This window comes from Microcebus murinus, chromosome 12, assembly GCF_040939455.1.
Source record: "Microcebus murinus isolate Inina chromosome 12, M.murinus_Inina_mat1.0, whole genome shotgun sequence".
Taxonomy (NCBI): Eukaryota; Metazoa; Chordata; class Mammalia; order Primates; family Cheirogaleidae; genus Microcebus; species Microcebus murinus.
Window position 1 is genome coordinate 64,946,000 of NC_134115.1, and position 12,329 is coordinate 64,958,328.

The window sequence follows — 12,329 nt, forward strand, 5'->3', positions numbered from 1 at the left end:
CTTCCCTGCATAACTAATCAGACATAAATTTCTGCTGTCTCTTCCTATGCATGGTTCCTTGAAGCTATTTATTTCTTCCTTTTAATTCCTGCTAAATCATTCTTGAATTCACCATTTGTGCTTTTGCTAAAACTGTTCACTTGCTTTTGCTAAAACTGTTCACTTGATCTAATAACTATTTTCTATATCTTTTTCCACTATCCAGATTTTGCTTATTCATTATTAATTCCATTTCATCTTGTGGTTAAACTGAGATGAGCGATATGTAGGTGGTTTTCTTCCTTGTTCTATGAGACTTCTGTTGTTGTTTTTATCGTTTTGTCATTTTTCAGAGTATTAGTTTTTCCTGCAAACATGGCAGGTGGTCAGACTGAGTTTATTCATTATAAATCACACAGGAAATCAATCCAAATGGCCAATTTTATCTTTAAAAAAAGTTGAGCAACTAGATATCCAAATTACGCTCTTATGCAGAATCTATGCTCCGAATCATTTTTTCATTGCCCTGTGTCCTTTTCCTCCCCTATAGTCTACAAGTTATTTCCACCAAAGTTGAAACAAAGAATGCTATGGACAGCTAGCTATATTTTCTCATTGTAGAAAGGAAAACCTGAAGATCAGAGATTCCCTGATGAAGTCACTGAATTATTAAATAGTAGTAAAAGAATACTTGAAACCCAGACTCTTGACTCATTTTTGTAACAAGGAGCATGCTGCTTATTACACCACACTACCTGAAGTCTAAATCACTGGAAATTAAACCCTCATATATCTATCAAAGGATTGCTTCCTTTGAAGCCTAACAAAGAGATATGAATTTATGATAATCTCTATTTCTTACTTTTCAATCAGTTGTGCTGGTATTTTGTAAATATAAGACACAGTATATAAAAACGTGGAGAAGAAATATGGTTAAATATTTCACTTATTTTTTAGTGAGATGTGCCCCAGGAAGGGGTTGTTGAAAGCAGTGATTTGACACCATCCCTTTTCCCACTACTGAAATCAAGTGACAAACCCAGTATTTGCCACTAAAATAAAAACATTTAATAGACTTATCAGAGCAGACATTTAGGGTTAGGTTGGACTCCTTGGCTTTCCTTATCTGACCCTGACATTCAGTGATGCCCGGGTCTACGAGTCAGTCTGGTCTGTTCTACAGAGCACAGCTAGAGAAACAATCAGAGGATGAGTCTTTGCTGGTTGGTAGACATGTAGATATTATTCTTCTCACTCATTGAAGAGATTTTACCAGATCCAGTTTCATAGCCCTGCAAATTTGAGAGCTGACTTTTAAAATTGATAGACTGAAGTTGGGATAGGGTCAAACTTTTATTTGTATAAAAATAAAAATCTATAAGAAGAGGATGATAAAGTGAAGCATTGGGGCAAATGAGCATATTGTAAAGTCTAAGGTTGGTTGCATTCTCTTTGAAGTACCAAAAACGGCAACAAATAGCTTAAAGAGATAAACATATTTATGTATGACTCTTTCTTAGAAATTTGAGGTATAGACAAGAATAAGACAGAAACAGTCCCTAATACACAACAATTGACTTAATTTCTTTTTCTTAATGGATAGAGAGCATCCACAATTTCTTTCTTTTTTTTTAAATTCAGGGCATTATAGGGGTACAAATATTTTGGTTACATGAGATGCATTTGCCTCGCTCAAGCCAGGGCCACAAGCGTGTCCTTCCCCCATATAGTGCGTCCTGTCTCTGTTGGCTGTGGGTTTTCCCACCCTACCTGCTCAACCCCCCACTCCCCAGTGACTGGCACACGGTGAGTATTACTACCATGTGACACCTTAGTGTCACAATTAGTACCAGTTTGATGACGAGTACCTGTGGTACATATTTTTCCATCCTTATGATACCTCACTTCGAAGGATGGGCTCAATCTCTATCCAGAATAATAGAAGAGGTACTAGATCACCATTGTTTTTTGTAGTTGAGTAGTATTCCATGGTATACATATACCACATTTTATTAATCCACTCATGTATTGATGGGTATTTGGGTTGTTTCCACATCTTTGCAACTGTAAATTGTGCTGCTATAAACATTAAAGTGCAGGTCTTTATTATAGAATGTCTTTTTTTCCTTTGGATAGATGCCTAGTAGTGGGATTGCTGGATCAGATGGTATTTCTATTTTTAGCTCTTTGACGTATCTCCAAATTACTTTCCACAGGGGTTGTATTAATGTGCAATCCCACCAGCAGTGTAAGAGCGTTCCAATCCCTCCGCATCCTCGCCAGCATTTGTTGTTTTGCGACTTTTTGATAAAGGCCATTCTCATTGGAGTTAGGTGATATCTCATTGTAGTTTTGATTTGCATTTCCTTAATGATTAGAGATGTTGACCACTTTTTTAAAATATGTTTGCTGGCCATTATTCTGTCTCCTTTTGAAAAGTTTTTTCATGTCCTTTGCCCATTTATTGATGGGGTTGTTTGATTTTTTTCTTTTTCAGGACATCTATGTGGTCACTGAAGGACCATCAGCTCACCAACAAGGTACTTAGAAATAAGACTACATCTGACATCTCTCTATCTCATCTATCTTTACCTCTTTTTAACATACTTCCTCATTTTCTCTTAGTCTGGAATAATGGCAGTTTCTGGTGACTGGTTTGCAGGTACAAAGGAAAAAGAGAAAGTACAGAATGTGAGTGCCCTAACAGATATTCAGAGTGGAGTTTGTGTGTGTATCTGTAGGTTAAACCCTGAAGCATGACTCTTGAATTGCAATAGCATAGCATGTTCCACTCTTCATAGAAAAGACATATTTCATAGGGTGTCACTTCCTTTGAATGTAGCAATACTACTGAGTTCAAAAGTACAAATATTACAGCCAGGAACAATGTGTTGCTTGGAATTGTGTTTGAGAAATCTTTTAAGATTGTAGCTGTCTAAAACTCTGGCTGCGAGGAATTTTCACATAGGTTCTGTCATATCCCATCAGAGACCAGTTCATCACAAATGGGGGAATAATTGTTGTGATATAGAATGATTGCATTTCAGTTCTCAGTGTGAGAGGAGTAGTAAACAGGTGAGAAACTAGTAAATCTTGCAGAGGACAGTGCTTTATTGCTCTAAATACATACCCCAGGCTAACTTCATCCTAAATCACTCTAGCAAATGACTAAAGAAAGTCAAAAGGAACAAAAACTTACTGAACATTTCGACACCTATAGCAAACACAATATTTTAACTGACAAGAGGCTTATGTGTGATGAAGTGTAATTATGACAGGTCCAACAACTTTACTATCCACAAATTCTACTCAGGTAAATACATATCAACTATATGAAATAAAAATACATGGCTATTCAACTGTGGCAAATATAGCAAGACAACAATAAAGTGATTAACTATGGTGAGGGATGGGAAACTGAAGGATCCTTGGAAAATCCAACTGGTGCTAAGAAATGATTCTGGGAACTCAAGAAAATCTAGGAAGGAAATAAGAAAAATTACATGGTGATTGCCTAAAGTAATTATCTTTCTGGCTTTACTGGAGTGTGGTTAGTAAGTATGGCCTTTGGGTTGGAGAGGAAGCTGCTCAGGTGTCAGTTCGGTATGACCTGTGCTTCCCAGGATGTGAGCCTGTCACAATCCCTGCATAATTAAGAAGGTGGTTCCAGTGCTTGCAGAAACAGGAATTAAAAATCCATTTGAAATCAAGCTGAGATAAAATTTGTGATCCTTTTTAAGACTCAGTGCCTATGAGTGAGTTCTAAGATATTGCCAGGTTAAACAAGCAAGTAGGTGTAACCAATGCCTCATCTATCCATTAAGAAAAATAAGTTAGGTCAATTCTTGTGTTCTAGGGACTGTTTATGTCCTATTCTTGTCTATAACCCAAGTCTCTAAGAAAGAGTCATACAGAAAACACGTTTTAAATAAACATGGGTAATGGAATTTGGTGTTTGCAAACTAAAATTGATTAGGAATTCTTATTGTTTATGTGTACTATAAATAATATACACTTGAAACTGTATCTAGGCATTGTGTGAAATTCTCTGTTAATAACTAATATAATTGATGTTGTTTGTGTATATATATGTGTTTATGTATACACATATATATGTTTGATATAATTGATAGGAGTTCTGAGTAGGAGGAAATATGCTTATTAAAAAAGCACTATCCGAGGAAAGATAAAAATATACATTTGAGATGAAATTTGGAGAATTTAGTACCATTTTGTCAGTAAAAAAGTATTTTCTTTGAAGATTCCATCAATGAAAAAACTAAGAACTTTTTGTTAACTTTCATAGTATGTTCCTTACAGGAGTTATTCTTGGTCACCTTTTATATTTATATGTATACATATATATATATATATATACATATATATGTATATATTCACACACATGTTCACAATATTTTAAATATGAGCTAAATTGGTACAAATACAAAAATACAAACTGGGTTAAGAAACTGGGCAGATGACTATTTTGCTTACTCCCCATTATATTTGGCATGCATTAGGGCATATTAGATAAAATTAGGCCAAAGACAAAGGAAAACTGTATTCTGCCTCAAATCACTGCATCATTGCCTTTCCTCATACAATTCTAAAAAAAAAAAAAAAAAAGAGAGAGATAAAGGCACAAAGAACTATTACTTTATCATCAACTGGGTTTTTATTTCATTGATGTGGAAAATTGGGCCAGGCCATGGGCCTTTTGGTTTCCCACTAGTGTCAAACCTCCCCAAATCCAAACTGTGGGTCTCATTATCCTCTGGCTAACTCTAGGAAGGGATGGGAGAAAGGAAAAAAATGATAGAGTCTGTTCAGGGATGGCAAACCTAGTGGAAGGAAAGAGGTACTTCACCCCTGTATGAGACCTTTTAATACGCAGCTAGACTTCATCCACAAGCAATGATTGTCTAGTCATTCTGTTTGTATCTGACTGATAAGATTAGTGATAATTCTTTCCAATATATGTGGGCTGGAGCAAGAATGAGAAAGAACATGAGGGAGGAAGAAGTCATGAGTATGTGCCATTCTTACTGGCATACAGTTCTTGATTAAAATAAATGTAACAATAAATTCCAATTAAATGTTGCTATAGTCACAGAAATCACAGAATTAGCAATATTTGGCTAATGATCTACCAGACTCCAGGAGAAATTTCCAGTTACCTTTGCACCAGTATGGATCTAGGGCATAATGTATGTGAGACAGGAAGAGAGAGAGAATAATTTTCATCTCTCTCCATTGAATCCATCCATCACAAAGATATAAAATCTTAGTCAACCAAATGTCAGAGGCAGCTGGAGCCAATTACCCCCACTTTCACACTAATCTTTCCATTTAGTCTCCCTTTTTACATTCATTCAAGGTCTAAAATACATAGTAACTTAATATTGGCTAGAGACAAACTGTAATGTGTATGGTGCTTTCCATCTGGGACCTGAAGATGTTGGTGAGAAAAGGTAGCCATGGGCAGGTTGCTCTTTGTTAGCTCTTTTTGTTTTTTGTGTGTTTTGGTTTGGTTTTCCTTTTCCCACTGATTGTGCGAGCATACGTGTCCATTGGCACATTCAGCCGACCAGGTATGAGGACAGTGGCCCCCTCCTTAATTCAGCAGAAACACTAGATAAGTGATTGCTAAAAACTAGAAAATGGTCAAGATGTACAGATCAAGCAGGGTTTCCAGATTAACATTTGAGATAGAGACTCTAAAAGCACACAGGTAGTTATTAGGAAACTAATGACATGTGCTATCCCTTTCCCCCAATTATGGAGAGATATTATATCTGGATTCAAGGATGAATAGACAGAAAAAGAATGTGTAATAACATGATGTCTATGAATAGATTTTGTGGCTTAAAAGAAGAACATTTAAATTCAAGTTCATACATGGCACTAATGCATTGTAGTATATGGAATTAAATTTTAAAATCTATTGTTTTATAATCTCAATAATTCAAAACATGAACAATACGAAACAAGAGAACAAAGAGGAAATAAGGCAAAAGACCATGATGAAAGAAGAGACAGACAAGGTAAGTAAATATTAGGTTGATGCTAAAAACTGCCAGTTGAGAATTTAAAAATGCATTAGAAATAATAAAGATTAAAGACTGACATCACAGAAAAGGGAAGCAGTGATGCGGGGCACACATTAGAGAAGCTTTTCCAGGATACGAGGCGAAAGGATTAAGATATGGAGATGACAGTGAAGATGAAACATGAAAGATTAAAGAGAATCGGCATAACAGATAAACGAACAGAGATCAGAAAGAGTGGTAAAAAATCAGTAACCGAAGTCATATCTATAGAAAACTTTTCTAAACTGAAGAAAGCGTTGAGTCTGCAAAATGAAGGGTCTCACTGAGAAGCAGGCAGCATTAATGAAACGAAGCCAATATTTAGACACATCACGCTGAGATATCTGAATTTCAAAGGATAAACAAAAAATATCCTACAAACATCCAAGTAAGAAAAATTAGATTATTTGTGTAGGAAAAAAAATTAAATGAGTCTAGGATGTCTTCACTGCTAGATGGCAATGCTAGAAGCAATATTTATAGTGTGAAGGGAGACGATGACAATGTTATGACTAAAGATCCCACATGCAGGCATATTGCCTTTCTTGTGCAGTGGCAACAAAAAGACATTCTGCAATATGCACAGCTCATAAGATGTGCTATACAAGTTTCATCCCTGACGATATTACTCAGAGATATTCTCTGACAAAGAGATGAATCATACTAATAAAAAAAAACCTTTGAGAACAGTAAAGTGTTATTATAGAAGCACTGACAGCGAGTAGTAAAATCAATTAAATGAAAAATACAAGTAATTATAATGATTGCAAAAATAATAAAAATATAAATTTCAAAGAGCAGATTTTAAAGAGCAAATTAATAATGTAAATTATTAAAATGTAATAAGAATCTGGGTATAAAATTTTAGATCAGTCAGTGAGTGGGGGAAGTGGGTAGAAACAGAAGCATAAACACTAGAACGGTACTGATTTTTGTTTGTGTTTCTATAGCCACTTTGATGAATGCCTTAGAAAGGTCACTTGTTTATATTTTTAAGTACACAATCATTTCATCTATAATTGTTCATAATACCGTCTATTCCTTCGCAGTAGTTTTCTCTCTTATTTCTGCTATTTGTTTCTTTATAGTTTTTAGCAGACACAAACATAAAATCCTGCTGCTGCTACTGGAACAGATCAGCAAGCTCTGCTCCAGTTCTCCTGGTTATGAAGATTGGCTCAATCTTTCCTTTGTTGTCAGGCCCAGCCAGTCCCTTAGAATTATCACTGGCGAGGGTGTTTCTGGCCTGAAGGCTCTAGAGTAGATCCCTAATGCCTGATTTTCCAGCATTTCGAAGGTGTTCAGATGCAGGCAGCTTATAGACCGCTCTGTGTGGTGAAAATATTCCCTTTGATTGTTAATTAGTTCTTTGACCTGCATTAACAATGTCAATCTAGCAAGCGTCAATGTCAGGGAACACGTCAATGTCAGAGAACGCAACTATATTCTTTCACATATGTATTTGTTGGTAATTTTAGAAGCATATAATGGTCACTGTTATCCTAGCCTGTGAGTGAAACACTGTCCTAATTAGGAACCAGACTGTGCATTTAAAACAGCAGGAAGAAAACTCAGACTGGTCCCCAAGGCAATTTTGCAGTAGAGGCAAGTTGCCTTCCTTGTTCCAGCCTGTTGTGTCTGATAGGAGGGTCTCACGGCTCCTGCCCCCGTGTGTTTATGCTATGCTGCTTCTCCATCCACACTACTATTATATATTTAGGCCATTGCTGACTCCTCTGAATCCAGACACATAGTCACCAAGCTTTCTCCTTTCACTGATTGTATGATTCCCCATTTTCCTCCACTATTCAGATCCTGATAATTGGAGCAACTTGGCATCCAAATGCAGTGTCAGTCCTGAGCATTATTCCTAGAGCTGACTCTGATTGGAGACAGGAGGCACTGGAACAGTTCTACCTCCCAAATTTTCCCACTTGCTGTTAGTCTGAACTTTACATATGCCCAAGTTCTCTTACCTGGGATCTTGATCTCATAATCGGGATTCTGTGTTTCGATAATTTGTCCTGTTTCTTTATTTCTTTTTTTTTTTGAGACAGTCTCGCTTTGTTGCCCAGGCTAGAGTGAGTGCCGTGGTGTCAGCCTAGCTCACAGTAACCTCAAACTCCTGGGTTCAGGCGATCCTGCTGCCTCAGTCTCCCGAGTAGCTGGGACTACAGGCATGCGCCACCATGCCCGGCTAATTTTATATATATATATATTGGCCAATTAATTTCTTTCTATTTTTTTATAGTAGAGACGGGGTCTCCCTCTTGCTCAGGCTGGTTTTGAACTCCTGATCTTGAGCAAACCGCCTGCCTCGGCCTCCCAGACAGCTACGATTACAGGCGTGAGCCATCTCACCCAGCCCTGTCCTATTTCTTAAGTAACAGAATGCCACTATGATCTCTCAGGAGCCTTGTCCTAAACCCTATGTTGATGGCTGAGTCCTGATTTTCCTGACACTAAATGACTCCAGGCCTCCCAGGAATCTCTGCTTCTGTGCTTTGCCAACCTGAGATACTCTGCTGCTCACTTCAAAGCTTTTCTGTTTAACACATACATGTGGACTGGAGCTTGATATTATCATGTCCTTCTGCCCTTCTTGTTGTTTTGTTCTTTGTCCTACAGTATAGTTTTTACTCCTCATGTGTAGCTTTGTTGGATCTCAGTTGAGTGACTGTGGTCCTTAGCAAGGTTTCTCCATTCTGTCTGGGCCAGAACTCCAAAGTCTCCTAGCATTGTATACCATCTGGCATCTCAGTTCAGCCTTTGACCCCAGAGCTGCTACTTTTTTTAGGCCTTACAGAATTTTGCCTTGCACATGTGCAGCCCAGCCTCCTCCAAGCCACGGGGAAACCCTGTGCCTATTTTGTTGTGTAGATTCTTCTTTTCTAAAGTCCCTGCTCAGGAAATTCCAGCCACTTCAGTAGCCTGCTCTCCAATCTCTGCTTCTTCAGCTCAGCAATGCTACTCTTTTCAGCAGGGGCCTCAACTCCTTGCATCATTGACTGGAAAGTTGCTCTCTTGGAGAAGGCCAGGGCAAATGTGGGGTTCAGCCCATGTGCTTTCCTTCTCTCAAGAATATCAGTCTTGCTTGTTGTCTAACACCTGAAAACAGTTATTTCATATATTTTGTTCAGTAATAGGATTGCTTTTTTATGGGAGAATAAGTCAGAATCCAGTTGCCAGGTCTGAAAGTTAGAATTTTGCAGTTTTGTTTTTGTTAATTATATAGAAAAGTTTCTGGCAGTTTCAAAACTTGTTATTGGTTATGTCAGATACATTTTTAGTAGTTGTCAGATTTGGGACATTCTATATCAATTTTAATATTCATATATCTTTCATATATGAGCTAAATGCAACTCCAAATAAAAAGTCTCCCTGCTAAGGCCATGGCTACTTGAACATCATCAGACAGGAGGCAAAGTGTGATGGAGGGAGTCAGAGGGGGAAGACCAAAGTCTCAAATGACTACTCTTAAAATACCTTACTTTTGAAAATTTTATAAAAATTGAGGATCATGTGAGTACAATGTTGCTCTCTTCCTCAGACTTTGGAAGGGACTTGTGCAAAAGATGGGCCCTTAAGTAGCATGAATTTCATGCCTGGGAAACTGAAGTGCTTAAGTTTCTTTTTGTCATCTTCTGAGTAGGGATTTCTGTGTCTGCAACTTGCCGTATTGTGGAGTCTACCCTCTGTCCAGATTCTGAATCTTGAACTTTCCTGATTCAGAAAAATCAATTATTGTCTCTGTATTTTTGACCGATTCTTTTAAGCCATTCCCTTTCCCCAAATGACCATAGCCAGCTTCTGACCAGTTCAAGCAGATAATAAACTATCACTCACAGGTATTCTTACATTGCCTGGTGAATTTGTCCTTTGATTTGATTTCTTCAAACAGATCTCTGACAGTACAGATGCCTCAGAATAGGAAAGCCTTGCACTATCGCTAGGAACTCATAGACCTTAAAAGTGAAAGAAATTGTATGGGGGTTCTTGAACTATTTTTTTTTTTTAATTTTATTTCAGAATAGAGGCAGCCTGCCAGTTCACTGCTCCCAACAGGAAAAAAGCATTTTCATTAAAATGGGATTTTAGGATGCATTGTGAAAGCAGAGATTACATAATAAATATTGGCAAACACTTTTTTACAAATATAGCTATTAAATTATTTTGGCATATTTTTGACATCTATTTGTACAAGTAGAGTTAGTTACTCAAAGTTATTTGACTTGAGAAATTGCACATCATTTTTGGGATTAAAATCCAAAGATGGTAAATGTTGAATTTAAAAAGTAACTCTGTTCATTCATCATTTAGTTCAAAGATTGTCACACAGAGATATTTTTTTAAGTTGAGAGGACATTATACACACACAAGAATTTTCTTTTATATTGTAAGCTTAATATGATATAATATGACACAGATTTTCATTTTCTTGAATTGGTTAATGTAGGCCTTACTAGATAAAGATGGAAATATAACTTGTGTTTTAATATACAAAAATAACATGGATTTAGAAATTCACCTTTAATAGAGGGAAGACTCTGAAAAATCTTTAATTAAAAAGTGACCTATCAGTGGATAACTCATGGCTTATATAGGAAAGGTAGGTCATGGGAAATTATATATAGTTTTAGTTATCTGATTTGATCATTCCACAATGTATATGCATGCATTGAAACATCACATTGGATGTTTCAGGATGTGTAGGAAAAAAAATTAAATGAGTCTAGGATGTCTTCACTGCTAGATGGCAATGCTAGAAGCAATATTTATAGTGTGAAGGGAGACGATGACAATGTTATGACTAAAGTCATAACATAATGTTATGTAACATAATCATAACATAATGTTATGACATTGTACCCCATAAATGTTAATCTATATAATTATTATTTGTCAGTTAGAAATAAAACTAAAAAAATACATTCAGATTTATAATGATTGTTTCTAAATATATAGTTGAACCTTTCATGTATAGACTTATTTGTATATCAGAAAAACTCTTAGAGTAGGCACATGAAAAGTTACTATTCTTAATTACAACAGTAAAAATCACTCTTTGTTTCAGGAAGGATACATAAAAGAAATTTAAAATGAAAATTAAACTTTGGCATTCACAGAGAAATGGGCCTACATAAGTTGTCTTAGAGCAGCAGTTTATAACTCTGGGGAAATGATAATTTTTATTCTGTGCTCTATATCTCTCCCACCCATGATGGTTTTTAGAAAGGTTAGTCAATAAAGTGGCTTTGACCCCGTTTGACTACAATGGACCTCTCTTATTTTTTATTTATTTATTTTTTTATTATTTCATCATATTATGAGGATACAAATATTATTAAGGTTACATATATTGCTCTTGCCTTGTTAATGGCATAATATCCATTTAGTTTGTCCCACAGAAACCAGGGCTAAAATCATCCCAAAAGAAGTGGCAGGGGAGTTCTCACAAAGGAGTATCCCGAACCATTCCTAGATAGGGCTGGTTGGGATTCCAAAGACAGAAGCATTAAATGCCAGGGTTATCTGTCCAAAGCATTTATTAGGGAAATCTTACTTACAGTGCAGCAGCGATCCTCACAACAGACAGTAGAGAAAAGTGATGTTCTACCCACGTATATCTGCAGCAAGGGGTCAGGGTACAGAGTTTGCATGAGGGGTTAAGAACTTTGGCTCAGGGCCTGAGATAGTTTCTTTCAGTGTTTTGGGCAACAACCTAGATACCTAAGAATGTTCAAGGCCCTGGTTTGTGGTCAAACCTGCTGGAAACAATCTGCAGCTGGCTAGGTCGCAGATCAGTCAAGGCACTCTGATTTCCTGGTGCCAAATACAGGACACAGAAAGAAAGTAGGTGTGGGGATGAGGACTGGGAGACCCTGCACTATTCTTCACCTTTTTTTTTTTTTTTTTTTGAGACAGCCAGGGTTAGAGTGAGTGCCATGGCATCAGCCTAGCTCACAGCAACCTCACACTCCTGGGCTCCTCAGCCTCCCAAGTAGTTGGGATTACAGGCATGTGCCATCATGCCCGACTAAATTTTTTTAATATATATATTAGTTGGCCAATTAATTTCTTTCTATTTATAGTAGAGATGGGGTCTTGCTCTTGCTCAAGCTGGTTTCTAACTCCTGACCTTGAGCAATCCGCCCTCCTCAGCTTCCCAGAGTGCTAGGATTACAGGCGTGAGCCACCGCACCCGGCCTATTCTTCACCTTTCTAGGAGTTCCTTTGGCAAAGGCTTTGTCTTTTATTCTC

General features: G+C 37.1%; 1 long non-coding RNA gene across 1 annotated transcript in view; it reads left to right on the forward strand.

The window, feature by feature from the left end:
• The first annotated feature begins 2,475 nt into the window (after nt 1-2,475).
• The window catches only part of LOC105873752 (uncharacterized), a 91,762-nt gene continuing 81,908 nt past the window's right edge, over nt 2,476-12,329 (forward strand). Inside the window, exon 1 of the long non-coding RNA XR_012922192.1 lies at nt 2,476-2,519. This is a non-coding gene — a long non-coding RNA (uncharacterized LOC105873752). The remainder of the gene's footprint in view (nt 2,520-12,329) is intronic.